Genomic DNA, 15,295 nt, shown 5'->3' with positions numbered 1-15,295 from the left:
ATAATTTGATCTGTGATGTTATTGTAGCCTGTTATGTAATATGTGTATTTTATGTCATGACATTGCTAATATATAATACACTGACTTTGATTTTAATATTATTATTTACTTAGTAAAAATTTACGAATGTCAGTATTTTAATTATTTAAGCACTACCAGAATTCCATGTCTTTTTTCTCTTGGTTTGGTCCTGATGATTAGGGAGCACTGGAGTCCCCCAAACACAATAGAAATTTATGGTTAACGTAATATAAATTGATAAAATGACTCTTTGGGCTCTAATTATAAAGCAGTGAATCTAACATTCCCTGAAATACTTCCTGTGTGGAATCAATTACTGATTTGGGTCATGTCGGATTCACTGCTATGTAAATAGACCCCTTTTAGTCTGTTGTCCCTATTAGATATTATACTTGATCAGTGCAGACCCTTTCAACACTCTCTCTCTCTCTCTCTCCCTCTCCCTCTCCCTCTCCCTCTCTCTCTCTTTCTCTCCCCCCCCTCTCTCCCCCCCCCTCTCTCTCTCTCTCTCTCTCTCTCGCTATTTTCTTTTTAGCAAGTATTGCATGGAGGATTCTAAAGGATTCTTTCTGGCAGCAAAGGCAAACTTTGTGTCAATAAATCCCCCACAAATATGACTAGACCGTATAAACCAAAAGTGCACTATAAAAACCTATTTGGATTTAAGGACATATTCAGTCTTACTTTTATATAACCCTGTACAAAGCTTACAACTATCTGTTGTATTCTTCCTGAAAGTGCTAAAAAAGAGAGACAGAAACCAATCATAACACCATGTCCTTGAGCTGAAGTTTTAATATATAAAAAGTGAAAAAAAAAATCTTGCATCTTGTTTTTCAGGGTGTGTGCGCTCAGACCTTCTATGGACACCTCCATTCCTGTAACTGTGCAACATTTAACATGAAGGTAAGACAGATTCAATAAATATTTTAAGGGACCCTGTCACCCCCTGCAATACAAATACAGGCAGAGGCCCTGTATTAGGAGTACTTACTCTTTTTACACAGATGGTGTTATCCTAAATGTTTGTGCAAATACAGTAACATTCACATAGTAAACTGTTTATAGAAAATCTTCTCAATATTCACTGCAAAACTTTGTATGATTACATAGTAAATCAATTAAAAAGGTACAATGACAATTTTAGATTTAATTTGAGTTTAAACATTTAAAAGTAAAAAAAAAAAAAAAAATAATAATAATCATGTTATTGCCTTCCTCTGGATCAACTATGTCCATGGGGTTTTTTATCTGGGAAATGTTCATTTCTCTAGTGCTTGAACTTGATGAACCTATGTCTTTTTTCAACTTGACTTGCTATGTAATATAATAAATATACACAAATTAGAGAACAAGCAAGCAACAATAATGAGTAACTTTCAGTTGTCTTGCACAGAAATGCAATGAGATAGCCTCTTGCAACTTTGTTTTCTAATGGGAAAAAGTTCTAGTGTTTTTCAGTACCGAATTATCATTGACTTTTCCTTCTAACTATAAAGGAAGAAAGCATCACACAGCAACATTTATATCCACATAAGTAAAGATAACAATGTTAGTGTTCATGTCATGTCTAGTTCTTGATCTTTGGAGACATTTTTCTTCTGCCAACACATGATGTATAATATAAATGAGATAAGGGAATGCAATTTTATCTTGAATTAATTCTTTCGGATTTTGTTGATCAATGTAAAAATGTACAGATGATGAAATACCACCAAAATGTTTTCCCTGGCATTTAAAACACATAAAAAGTTTAGCTGAGCTTTTTGGAGGTTTTATTTTTTATATTTTTTCTACATATATACTATTTAAAGTTGTATATATTTATATGAATGTGACCTAAAACATCAGCTGACTTTCAAACATATCCTGAAAGTAAATGAAGACAACCCAGTTAAAAAAATGAAAAAAAAATTATCATATCTGGTTATGTTTTTTTTTAAATATCCTTTAAGATATCTGCATGTGGCGAAAGAAAGCGAATCCTTAGGATTATCCCATAATTTGAAGGTGAAATCAGAGTCTGGTGTTCTTAATCAATGGGATGACAATCAGGTGTCATTGAGACCCTGTTTTTTTTAATAGAACGAGATCCAGCAAAACTTGATCACACATACAACATATTTGTGTCATGACTCAAACAAAGGAAGTGTCTGGGGACCTCAGAAATCTGGTGATGTTCATAAAGCTGGAAGATTACAAGACCTTCTGTTTTTACTCTACCATTCAACAGTCACACAGATTGTGTACAAATGGAGGTAATTCAAGACCGTTGTTTCCCTACCCAGAAGTAGTCAATCATTAAAGATAACTTCAACTGCAATGCATGGAATAGTCCAAGTAAATGCAAAGAAACCTTGTGTTATTTCTAAGTAACTGGGGGCCCGTCTCAGATTGGTGAATGCTGATGTTCATGGTTTCACTATAAGGAGAAGCCTGACCAGCAAAGGTGTGTACGACAAGGTAGCAAGGAGAAAGCCACTGCTCTCCCCCACAAAATTTTGCAGACTGTTTATAGTTTGCTAAAGATCATATGGACAAACCAGAAGGATATTGGAATCATGTTTTCTGGATAGGTGAAGCCAAAATATAACTTTTTGGCTTTAATGAGGATCATTAGATTTGGAGAAAGAAAAACACTGCATTCCAGCATAAGAACCTTATCCCATCTATAAAACATGGTGTTTGAAGTGTTCTGGTTTGGCCTGTTTTGCTGCATTTTGGCCTGGTAAATGTTCTTAAATGACCAAGTCAAACTGCTGACCTTAATCCAACTGAAATGTTGTGGAAAGACCTAAAGAGAGAGGAAACCCAACAACATCAAAAACTTGAAGCTGTTCTGCATGGAGGAATGGGCTAAAATTCCTTTTTATGTAGGACTGACGAACAGTCACCCCAACATTAAGTTGTAGTTTTTGCTGCACAAGGGGGTCACACCAAATAGTGGAAGCATGATTCACTTGCAAATATGTTTTTGGACCATTTTTTTTTACAATAAATATATGACTAAACATAACAATTTTTGTTTCATTTGTTTAACTAGATTTTTTTAATCTACTTACTTTTTAAGAAAATCAGGTAATGTTTTAGGTCACATTTAAATAAAAATATGAAAATCATATAAAAATATTACAAAAATTCTAAAGGATTCACAAACTTTCAAGCAACACTATGGGCCTGATTTATTAAAGCTCTCAAAGATTGGAGAAGATAGACTATCATGGGATAGCCTGGATGAGCCAGCAAACCTGAAATGGATCTGGTCCTAAATATAAATATATATATATATATATATATATATATATATATATACATACATATATATATATATATATGCATATATTATGCTTACTAACTCCGAACTTGCTTGGGGTAAAGGTCAGGTGACTTATGTTTTTAAAAGGAGACTAGAAATGGATGTTTTTACATTTCATTTATTGTCAGGTTTTCATTAAATATAACTGTTCAACATGTCATTCGCCTTCCTTTTTCACCTTTTTTATACAAACGCCAGACTGAATATTTTGCTTTTTATAGACGTACCTACTTTCTAGGCAGAGTACAGGGAATTCTACATTTTTAATCAATAAACAGGTTTTGAGAAAAATGAAGACATGTAAAGCTCAAACAACCAACCATAACTTAAAGCTTACAGCCAAACTTTATCCTTAATTTTATCTTGCTCCTGTACTAATTTGCTTACTCTGTTTTAATAGTAACAAGTAAGCTTTTCTCAAAGCACAATGAAGCTGCAGCAAATCAGATACACCCACCTTGTGTCTTGATTTTGTAACATTCAGCATCCTTAGGGTGTCTTTAGGCCCTTCCCAGCTTTACTGCCGCTGGCTTACCCCTTTTGTTTATTGGATTGCAGTTTAAGGATGCTTAGCATCACATGTTGGGGTTAGGACAAATTTCTGTTCTCAGGTACTTCGCACCAAACATGATCTGCCTGCATTGTATTGAAAAGCACAAATGGGAAATTGGAGGAATTAGGAAAAGCAAACTATACGCACGCTAAACATCGGCTTTAGCTGCACTCAAACAGCTAAATACATATATGAAATACATACTTATCAAAACATTTGTAATTGTGTCCATCCAGTTCTGAGATTTACATAGCTGTACTGCAAACACACAAGCTTGACTTCCAGGGAAGTATCTGATTTTGATTTAATGAAGTTAGCTAGCACTTACAGCGTTTTCCCCACCAGCCAGTGACTTGATGAATAAGAAGCAGCAGACTGAAAAGGTCTTCTCTGTCATTTTGCCTTTTCTGCCTAACACCATGTGCATAGTTAGCATATCAGCACAATTTCCTTGCAACTTATGCTGCTTTCCCCATCAAGGTATAGAACAAACCACTAAATTTACCGGCTCCAAACCGCACATGCGCAGGGAGCTGAGTGTCACTCAAAGGGGAGGTCATGATGCCTTAACCCACCCACTCTCCCATCGAATCTCTGAGCCTGCAATGGGAGAGTGGGCGGGTTGTGTCCGGAGACACAAGCCACCCACTTCCCTGAGGCTGCAATCTGTATGGGGCACATGGTCCGCGGCTTTCCCGGTGCGCCCTCCCAGCAGGGTCTTTTCCCAACCCTGCTAGGGGAGGGGCACACTGGCCAGAGCCACGGACCACCAAAATCTGGAGACCGCTGGTAAAGAGGACTTCAAAATGGGAATATCTGGTCAAATCCAGCTATATAGACATAGTATATAAACAAGTTTTTACATTTGTGAGTCAATATTTCTTTAATTTGTTTCTATGTAATCTAGCTGAACTTCATCTTTAATATTTGCCCACAAATTGCAATAACAAAGCACAGGTTTGCTTTATATTTGAAACCTTTCAATGCTTTTAGGGTACACCAAATACAATTCACTACCCACCTCCCCTTACCACATACTAAGCAGAAATAGTACTGTCCCTTTGTTCAAATGACCCAGAAACATATCCAGTACGCCCTTCAGGATCCTTAGTCTAGTGGTCAAATATATCAGAATGTAAAAGTTATGCCAGTGCATATTAGAACTATAAACATATGGTTGAGGAATAGGTCTGTATATCCAGCATTCACATAATAGTAATATGGCTTTCACTTACACTGATATAATAAAGCGGAACTCCAGAGATAAATGAAAAATATATGAATTGTATAAGTATTTTTACTAATATTTAAATGAATATTATCCTACCACTAATAAAAATATCTAAATTTATTATGGATATCTATCATCAGACAGACAAAAAATCTGGGAAAGGAGGAGCAGGACTTGGAGGCAATGAGGTTTTTCTGTGTGTTAATGTGCTCACAATGAACCCGGTGAGAGCAGAAGAGTGCAGATGACTTATCAGTTGTCCTGCTCGCCTTTTATTGTCCAATCATCAGGCTAGGAAAAGTGTCACTGCTGTATTTCCTAACTCTGGCAGAGAAAACAGTGTCACATTACTGGTTGTGCTGTTTGGCAGAGGTATATGAACCACAAAAATGGCTGGTTAGAATTGCATAGTCTTTGGCAGATCTATTAAAATTACTTATGTCTATTTTATTTGTGTATCCCTTTAATATTTTGTTCTTTTTCTTTTGCCTTCAGATTTAATGATTTGTTTCTTCCCAATTAAACATGATCAGGTTGTTTTAACTACTGATGTTTCCAAGCAGAACATATCTGTTAATTTACAATAAATTGTTTGTGTCTGGAACACAGCAATTGACTATGTACACAGATATATTAGACATAGTTGGTACTGTTGCCTGGCTGTTATTATAAACAAGCACTTTACTGTTTGTCTAAAAACATGTGGTATTGAAATGATGAGACATTTTTGCGCAAATAAATTAGTAAAAAAAATGCTGCTGAATTCATTATGCTGGGTGATGAGGAAGGGGCTTGTGAATATATAATTACATCCATGTGAATTAATTCAGCGCAGCAGGCAGCCAAGCCGGCTGAACCTTTAATATAAATATGTTCATTTTCAAATCAACACAGCAGGTTCCTCTTTGGCTGAGAAGATGGCTTTGTTGCATATTTCACTAATGTAAAGATGTGCATGTCCCTTACTGAAAATTTCATGGCCATCTTTCAAACATCTGTTATGCACAATGGAAACAGACATGGAAACTATTTTCCCAATCTGTGTACTATCAAAGGACTGTGATAAGCTCTTGACAACATTGTGCAAATTAAAGAGAAATGTTGGGGCTGCAGCGTAATGCAAATAGATTTATGCTTTAGCTTGATTCATTGCATTTACACCGTTTGTGCTGCTAGTGAAATATTGAAATACTATATTACCATTTGTGAAATGAAACTAGTAAGCCATGAAGATGTATTGCTGAAATAAATTAGTTAAAAAACAATTCTGGAGACAGGCCCTGCAAAAGCCTTGGTATAGGAAACTACAACATAAACAGATAAGCTTAACAACAGATAACAAATTGTTATCCAAATAGCAAAATTAACTTGAGCTTTAGGCTCCTATAAATGGCTGCCTAATGTATAGTTTTATCCATGGTGTATTTTTATTGACACACATTGATCACCCCACATCATAGGAGATGGCACTGCAGCACAACAGCAAGGGTAACACATGTTACCATGCATTGTGGTAATGTACACCATAGCATGTACAATGCTACACTATACAGAAGTGATCCCAGGCTTTCTGAAGTTTTCTTTTAATAGGCAATCACCACCACTACCACCCTGACCCACCTATTTTCATTCAACTTGCCTCCCTGATCCAGAGATCGTTCCTTTACAGGGTCCTGGATGGTTCTCATTTTTCTCATGGGTAAGCTATACCTATGACTCTAGTTCCTTAGAGTGCTACAAATTGTTTGCTATTGCTGCATAAACCCACCTAACATCATCGGCAGATGAAATGAAAATACTGTATTAAATACTGAATTGCTAAAAGTTGCAAACTGTTGTTTTTTTGGTTTTGAATAGACTATTAATAATAAAGCAGTGAGCTGCACAGTGGTGCAAACATAAAAAACAAAAACTTATGTAGGGCAATTTATTGTACAGTTGCAGTCAGGACATATTATTTCCAAAAGTTTGGTGTTTGCATGCCGGGCCACTGAAAGATATGCAGCTAATTTACTAAATGAGTTTAGGCTGTTCACTTCTCACACACCAAAGTGAGCTATTGCTCTGTATGGGATATTCCACATAGTGTATTGGATGAGGTGAACCTCTTCTGAACCATCCAGTCACGTAAAAGCAAATTTTTGAAATCTAAAGCTGAAGAGGGGACACAAAACTTGAATTCAAATATATCTCTTAAAAGCCTAAAATATATAAATCCTCCAAAATAGCTTTGCAAACCCAGGTATTACAATGTAAGAATTAGATTACTATAAATTACTGTGGTGCTGCACACAGTCTGTGCATTGAGCAGTAATATACCACAATGGTACACTATGACATAGTAAATTGGTTTCAGTATTATTTGTAACTGAACATATAATAATGTTACAATGCTCCTATGGACTTTTGATCACATAGAGGTGACATTTCCTACATCCAAACCCTTAAAATAAAATGTACGCATACATTCTATATAGACTCTAGAGATGTAGAGACTTTAGAGATATAGAGATGTATATATGTATATTCTGATTTTTCCTATAGCTTTCTTTTTGTGTTTTGATACCATTTTGTTAAAAAAAAAGTTTATCTTTTTTTCAGGTTATCTCTAGCATCTCTTGAATGAGAACATAACTAAACATCCTAAGCGACGTTTCATTATTAGAATTATCCAGTTTTTGGCTGGGATATGTTATGTTTCTCCCTTTTTTGAACATGCTTGGATTACCAGGCAATCAAGTCCCTATCTCGTTTAATTTGGACAACAAAAGCCTATACAAGTTTTTGTTTTGGGCTTTCTGTGTTCCAGGACCTTTTATAGGTCTCCATGCTGAAGTTAATAATAATTTTAAAAAAAATGTGCTGCCTTCATTTTCATGAGCCAACAATTTGTTAATGAAGCTGTAACTGTTACAGTGAAGCTTGTCAAATTAATAATTTAGTGCAGTATAATGACTGGCTTTATCTGTAATCAGAAAAGTCACTTTTGTCAAGCCAACTCATCATACAACTCCTAGGTATATGAAGGACCCCAATACTGTTTGGCAGAATGAGATTTAGAATCAGCCAACGCATAACCCTGTGAAGCCATTCAATCCTCACTTCTCCAATATAATCAAATCAGCTGAATTACTTGAAGCCTCTACACTGCTGTTGAAGCTAGAGATTTCTCCATTATTCCGCCTGTAATGGCTACTTCACTGACATAAACACAGAATATTATTCAAACCTCTTTATTGTCATATGGCCTTTCTGTAATAATATCCAAACATAGTTGTGAGTATTTGGCTTACCGATGTGCCACTAGGGATATTATTTTATATGCTGTTATTTTAGCTAAGAGTTTCATTGCGTAAACTGGAGGGGAACGATGATTTATTCATTATATTCCTCATTCCTGGTGCAGAAAAAATGACACTTGAGTATCACAATCCACGTACAATGGAGATTACTTGTCACTAAATTGAAGAGGAGGGAAGATGAAAACAAGGGCAAATATTTAACAATATTTGAAACTGCCATAGTAAATTTAAATATATGACTTGATGTGGACATTGGTTTACCTTACATCATCTTTCTGAGTTGATTAAAGTGACTCACACTTTTTTCATTATCCTGATTGAAGCCCTCATTGTGAAGTAAATGGTTAATACTTCTTGATGCTCCCATCTCTGCTAGTAGAAACATATTTAGCATCCAACATACTTCACAAGTGATACACAATATTACTACTGCACCAATAATGCAGATTTTGTAAATTAGGAACATATTACCTTTATTACAAATCAACATAAGACACAAGATAAAGTTTTTATGTGTTTCTGTTAGGGCTGAACCCCTTGGCAGGTGACGTGAAATTATATTTTGTGTGGAGTTTTAGTGTCTCCCAGTCTTAACCAGAGCACCACACAAGGGTTGATGGGCTGGTGACCCTAAAAGCCACCAGACTGTTTTGCTGTGGGAGAATACCAAGCTGCGGCTCCCATGCTCTTATCATCGGGGGTGAGCTAAACGGAGGGCTCCAGTGTAGAGACAAACAAGATCAGGTACTGAATAGGATACTAGCAAGAGGCAAGGTCTAGACAGACTGAGGTCTGAGCTGGTGGCAAGCAAGCGTAGCTCAGGTCAAAGCAGGAGACAGAGTGGCTAGTGTAGTTGTACTCCAGGCACCGGTCACAGCAGGCGGCAGGCAAGCTTAGTTTAGGCCCATGCAAAAATACTCTATGTGGCAGAATATAGCCTGGGCTAAGTCTCAGGTTGCAAGCTGAGGATCCAGCAACCAGTCCCTGGAACAAGAGAGGAATAAATAAGACTAGCAGCCAATAACAGGACAAGACTGGAACCAGGTCTTAGTCTGCTCATTGGCTGCATCACATACTCTGAAATCAGAGGACAGAAGGGGGGATTGGCTGTTCACGGATAGAGAGGTGGATTAAAGGTAAAGGAATGTTAGGAAAGCAGGAAGTGGGGATCTTTCTGACCCAGGCAGTGAGGGATCAAGTTTCCCACCTTCCCTGCCCTTGCAGTTGGGTACAATTTTATTGCTTGGACTTGGTGGTTTGGGGTCCTGAGGACCTATCTATGGTGTGGGAGCTGTGTAAGTGGTAACATCAGGAGATGGTGACCCCAAAAGACTTACATGGTTAAGGCTGCAGGAATTGATGTTCGTTCTCAGGACGGTGAATGGCAACTGGTCTGAGAGAATGGGAAGAGGGTCTATCCCATTTGGTTTGATTCCACAAAAAGATCTTGTAGCACAGACTACTGAACAAAGTATTATTAGCCTTGAGAGAAAGGTTTTAGAACACACAGCGCACCACAACTTGCTGTGTCTGGAGCAATGTAGCTACAGACCAGTTAGAGTGCCCGTTCTGACCCCTATGTACCACTAAACATGTCTACAATGGATACATTGGTGGTAGAACTGAATAAAGGAACAGCAGAAGAAGGTTGGCTAGTTTAAAGAATCCTGTCTTGTGGATCATGTGGATTGAATATGCATCTTCCTTAACCTGGAGAATTAATGGTAGTGCAGTATAGTAGGAAAGCAGACCAACAGATTTAAAGAATCTACTGATCTATCTTGGTACCAAATACCACAGAACACCATCATAGGTCTTGTGGAGTTCATACTTGAAGAAGTCAGAGCTGTTTGGGGGCCACAAGGAGGACTTAAACAATATTAAGCAGGTGATTTATTGTTTTATTTATTTTTGGTTGATCAGTGTTTGCAAAAAAGAAAACACTACACAAACCTAAAGGGGTCCATTTGGACATAAACACTGATAGATAAAATACAACAAATTAAACAGGAAGCAGCAAAAATGCAAACATCTAATTAAAATTACCTATTACTTACTTTTTAATTTAAAAAAACTATTAAACTTTGCAATGTTATAGCTTAAAACATTGAAATGAAAATGTCATCATGTAGATGAAAACAAATTTACAATGCTTGTCCTTGTGTAACTAATTGCAGTTAATTTGAAAAACATAAACATGGGAATACGTATGACCTTACCAAAAAGCAAGAAATAAACCCACCACATTTTATGTGCAATGCATTATTATCCACATCTACATTATTGTCTGTAGGAAACTACATATACTTTTACCAAGCACAAAACTGTTTTAATCAGTAAATTCTTATGTCTGAATAAAATTCAGTAAGTATGCCGACTATAATAATACAATGCATTTGTGATGCTTCTGTAGACAATAGATCATTACTGATTCCAATTTTTCTGAAAATATGATTTGCTGATACAGTGGAGTAGCATATTTTAATAAACCCACAAGCATGAGCAACAAAATTGTCCAAGGCTGGTATCTGTTTAATTGGACTCTGCAGACTTGCGTGAGCATTTTAAAAACTATTTTGAGAAAGAAAAAAGATGACTTAAGGGTCAGTTCACAAAGTTTTGCAATACAGAATAGGATCTGATTTATTTTAGTCATAAGACTGTGGTTTTTTGAATAGCATTATGAATTTGCCCCATTTTGCCTCTTATAGTAAAGATTTATCATGGATATGCAGTTTTTATTATTCAGAATACTTGAGCATTGAACACCCATGATAGCTAGTAAGTAAAAACACGGTAATTGCATTAGTCATTTATGGTGTCTAAACAAATATGCAACATATTAGCCATCACATGAAGCACAAATATCAGACAACTTCTTGCTAAATAGAAATTATATCTTTATTTATCCTTCATGGCAGCCTGGCGCTGTGTCACCTCTGATTTAACTCGGCCAATAATATTTGATGTCAGGTTTTATTCATTACCTGGCTTGCTATAGAAAATCTAGGTGGGAAAACCCTGCAGCATAAAACTGACTGAAGAAGATAAGATTAGGTGATATATGTAATCTTTGCCATCTTTAGTATATATCTATCTGCTGAATTAATAGGTAGTCAACAGAGATCAGTAAACATCCATAAATAATTATAGCTTAACTGGAATGTCAACGTGTTTATATGCACTTAGTTTATTTATTTGTGTGTTATGTTGATGGTATTTTAAAAATATTTGAGCTAGTAATTTGAATTATTGCATATTGATCTCGCAAAGTACTTTACTCAGGCAGTGGGTGGCGCTGTATTCTTCTTTTCACGCCATTTGTATGGTTACTTTTCAGCTTTGCAGAAAGAAAGTGTTGTTAACACTCATCACAGGCAAATTGAATTGCAGAACAGGTTTCTGTGCTTTGTGGTCTCCTTATATAACAGAACTAACATTCTCAGAACATTTTACTTTTATTATTATTTTTGCTATTGCTAATATATTTTTTCTGTATCAAAGATACAATCATGTGAAAAAGTAATTCTACATCTTTGAAACTGTTGACTTTAAACATGTCAGAAAACTCTGAATCTTTATTTGAACAGTGTCTAGATAAATATGATACAGTTGAGTAAAATTCACAGGGAATGTTTTCTTTTTCAATTATTTATTCAACAAAAATATTATTAGAATAAAGATATGCTGTATTAAGTAAACTCTTGCTCTCAGATTCTTGTGTTGCCCCTATAACAGAAATTATGCTATGAATTACTATCCACCACTCTCTAATATCAATTTTGATCACTCCTCTTAATAAAGGAACATAGGAATACAAGGGAACTGCTTTTTGAGTAGTTCCCTGGTGGATTTACTAATGTGTTTTGGATCATTTCAAATCCCCCTAAGCATTAGTTTAGTATTCAAATCAAGGTTTTAAACAGACAGTCCATAACATTCTACTTCTCTATTTTGAGTAATTACCTGTTGAATTTACTAATGCACTTTAGATCATTATTGTGGTAAAAAATCCATTTCTGATTCAATATCATCTTTTGGACAGATGGCCTCATATTTCTATCAAGCACACACAAAACACACTTTGATATGATGCAGAATTCCTAGCTGACTAGATAACTGCAAGCTGCCCAAACCCTGAAGCCCTGAAACATTTTCACCTCTTGTCTTCCCAGATGGTATGAGGTTCTTTTCATGAAATGCTATCTTTGGTGTGCACTAAACGTATCTAGTGTTACCAAGGCCAGACAACTTTATCTATTATTTGTCTAATCCGTGGCACATTGTTCTACAAGGCTTGGTCTTTGACCATATATGATAATTTACAAACTTGTTTGTAGTCCAGTTTTAATATTTTTTACCAAAACTTTTTCCTTGCACACATCCCATGCAGTTTGGATTAATGCAATCTCTATCTGGCTGTAGATGCCTGCACTTTGATTCTAACCACTGTTACCTAAAAACCCTACAGTCTAATTTTTGGCATTCTTACTTTTAGCATTCAAATGGACATTTTAAGCAGTTGTTTAAAGTTTATTACTATTTCAATCAAAGTCTACAATATTCAACATTATGAAAAGTACTTAATTCTGGTTTAGTGATTATTATAGTATACTATAGTACTATAGTAGTACTGTAAAGGAGCATTACAAACAATAACTAGATTAAAATATTTATCTGTAATTATCTGTACTTTTGTTTTAATTTTTAATTAAATGTTGGTTTAGTGCTAATATACATTCTTGCCTGGACCAACATGGTTTATGTATATACCTTGGACAACATTAGCGAACATATGGCAACTTAAAATTTAGAAGTCATGTAGCAACCTTGCCACACCATCACAAGAAGTTTGCACGTGATTATGACACTTTGGAAGAGTAATCGGGAAGACTGCAATCCAGATGCACCTAGAATTCAGTGTTGAAGCACATATTTTTCGTTTTATAATGGGAGGTGATCATTCAGCCCTAAAGATAGGTAATTCCTGAGCAGTCATATAAAGGGAACCTATCCGATGACCATTATATGTCTCAGGAGAGGCTTACCAGCAGAGGTGGAGTATTCCATTGATTCACTCATGCTGTGGTTGCTGTTTCAGGAAGGAAAGGTCACGATTTGTCACAGGTGTGCTCTTCCTTAGAATTATCTCTGCTTCCAAGAGCTATGCAATGACAGCTTTCAGAGTTTGAAGGGAGCTTTGCTTTTGACAGTTTTTAGCTTTTCTGATAAGTTCACTTTAAACAAAAAAAAGACCTGACAGTCATAACTGAATAGAATGTATGTTTACTGGTGATCTTATCCTAAAGTGTATGTAATGGCAAAACTTCTTCTTTTAAAAAGCAGGAAAAGTTTAAAACCCTTAGGGTATTATTAGTCAAATGTGCCCCACTAGTGGGATTTTTATTCACTTCTAAACAAGACGTGCATTCAAATTATTTTAAAATGAACAGAATTTTAATCTAGTTTTTTTTACATTTAAGGGTCTACTTCACCAACCAAACTTTTACCCCAAATTCACATTTTTTTGCATTGTGTTCAATTAGATAAATGTTTGAATCATGGGTAAAAGCAGATTTACACCCTTTCTAACTGAGTTTAATATGAAAAATATATGATCATTTTTGTGGAAGTTGGGGACTGTGATAGAAGTGATCTTTAGCAGTATCATGTAAATTATCTTTAGTCTATAGGATCCTCCTAAAGCATAACCCTAGTTTTCATCCACTCCTTTAGTATGTTTGTAGTCTTTGACCATTTTCTACATAATATTTTACTATCTCTTATAGCATGTCTACAGTGTTTGACCATCTCCTATTGCAAGCCTGCAGTCTATTACCATTGTAATTTTGGGGATTACCCAAAGCACAGTTTGTACAAATAATAGAAGTATTTTTATTTACGCCAAAATAAATACAACGTTCTTCAGCAAAACAGACAAAAACCTAAAGAATGTTTGCTTCAGCTTGTATAAAAACCGCACAATTGCTGCCAGTTTTGTGAGAGAGCAAGTATTAATTTGGGGCACCACGGCACAGACCAAATTGGCAGTACCCTAATGGAAGTGGCCCCTGGGGGGCCCTAACATGCAAACTCAATTGGGGACCCTGGTCTTGAAATAGCCCCCCTTAATATGAAAATATCCCTGATTGTTATTAGGATTTTATGCTTGTGACCTCGTATCTGACAAATTATTAATAGAGGGATGAAATTTTGTTGTTAGTAACAGCTGTCAGGGTCCCCTGTGTACCCTGAAAATTTCACATTTATACATACGGATAATGACAGCTGCATGGACACAGACATAGCTCTCATGCTGCTCCCATGCTGCCCCTACTGGGATTATTTCACAGTACAAGGTGGGCGGGGAGCAGCCACAACTGATGGCCAGGTCTATAGGACACGCTCACTCTCAGGGAGCTAACACTGAGAAGCGCCCTCTCCTGGCAGCACAATGTCATAGAGGAACATAAGAGATGTGCGCTCCATCTCCGTATGAGCAGATAGGTAATGAGGAGAGGGCTGGATCTGGCAGCTCCACGGGACGTAGGTTTGGCACCCTTGATCTAGTATAAACAATAGTTCTTTTGCTTTTTGTAATCCTGAAAAGTTCTCTAAGCTTAAATCTAATTTGTAATATAATGCATATATAAACCTTATGCGTTTTGCTGCAGTGTGCCAAATTATACCACTACATATTGTTTTTTATGTGCTAGCACTGATATTTAAGAGGGCAAACCTTGTATAAAATAAAGCATTTCAAATGATTTTGACCTTAAAATATCACAGTGACTTTGAAAACTTTGAAATTAAAATAACACCTCCAATTCAGAAATGAGATAGGAAAATGCAAACAAAAGAAAGTTGTCAGG

The 15,295-nt window shown here is 36.0% G+C and overlaps 1 protein-coding gene across 1 annotated transcript in view; it reads left to right on the top strand.

Annotated features, from left to right (window-relative positions):
* Window positions 1-15,295, top strand: part of SPAG16 (sperm associated antigen 16) — a 485,653-nt gene that overhangs the window by 304,625 nt on the left and 165,733 nt on the right. Inside the window, exon 14 of the mRNA XM_072418546.1 lies at window positions 862-927. The gene's annotated coding sequence lies outside the window, so the exon portion shown is untranslated. The remainder of the gene's footprint in view (window positions 1-861; window positions 928-15,295) is intronic.

The sequence above is a fragment of the Pyxicephalus adspersus genome, chromosome 7 (genome assembly GCF_032062135.1).
Source record: "Pyxicephalus adspersus chromosome 7, UCB_Pads_2.0, whole genome shotgun sequence".
In the NCBI taxonomy this organism is placed as follows: domain Eukaryota; kingdom Metazoa; phylum Chordata; class Amphibia; order Anura; family Pyxicephalidae; genus Pyxicephalus; species Pyxicephalus adspersus.
Note: the sequence above shows the minus strand (reverse complement) of the source record. Positions and strands in the feature narration are given on the sequence as shown.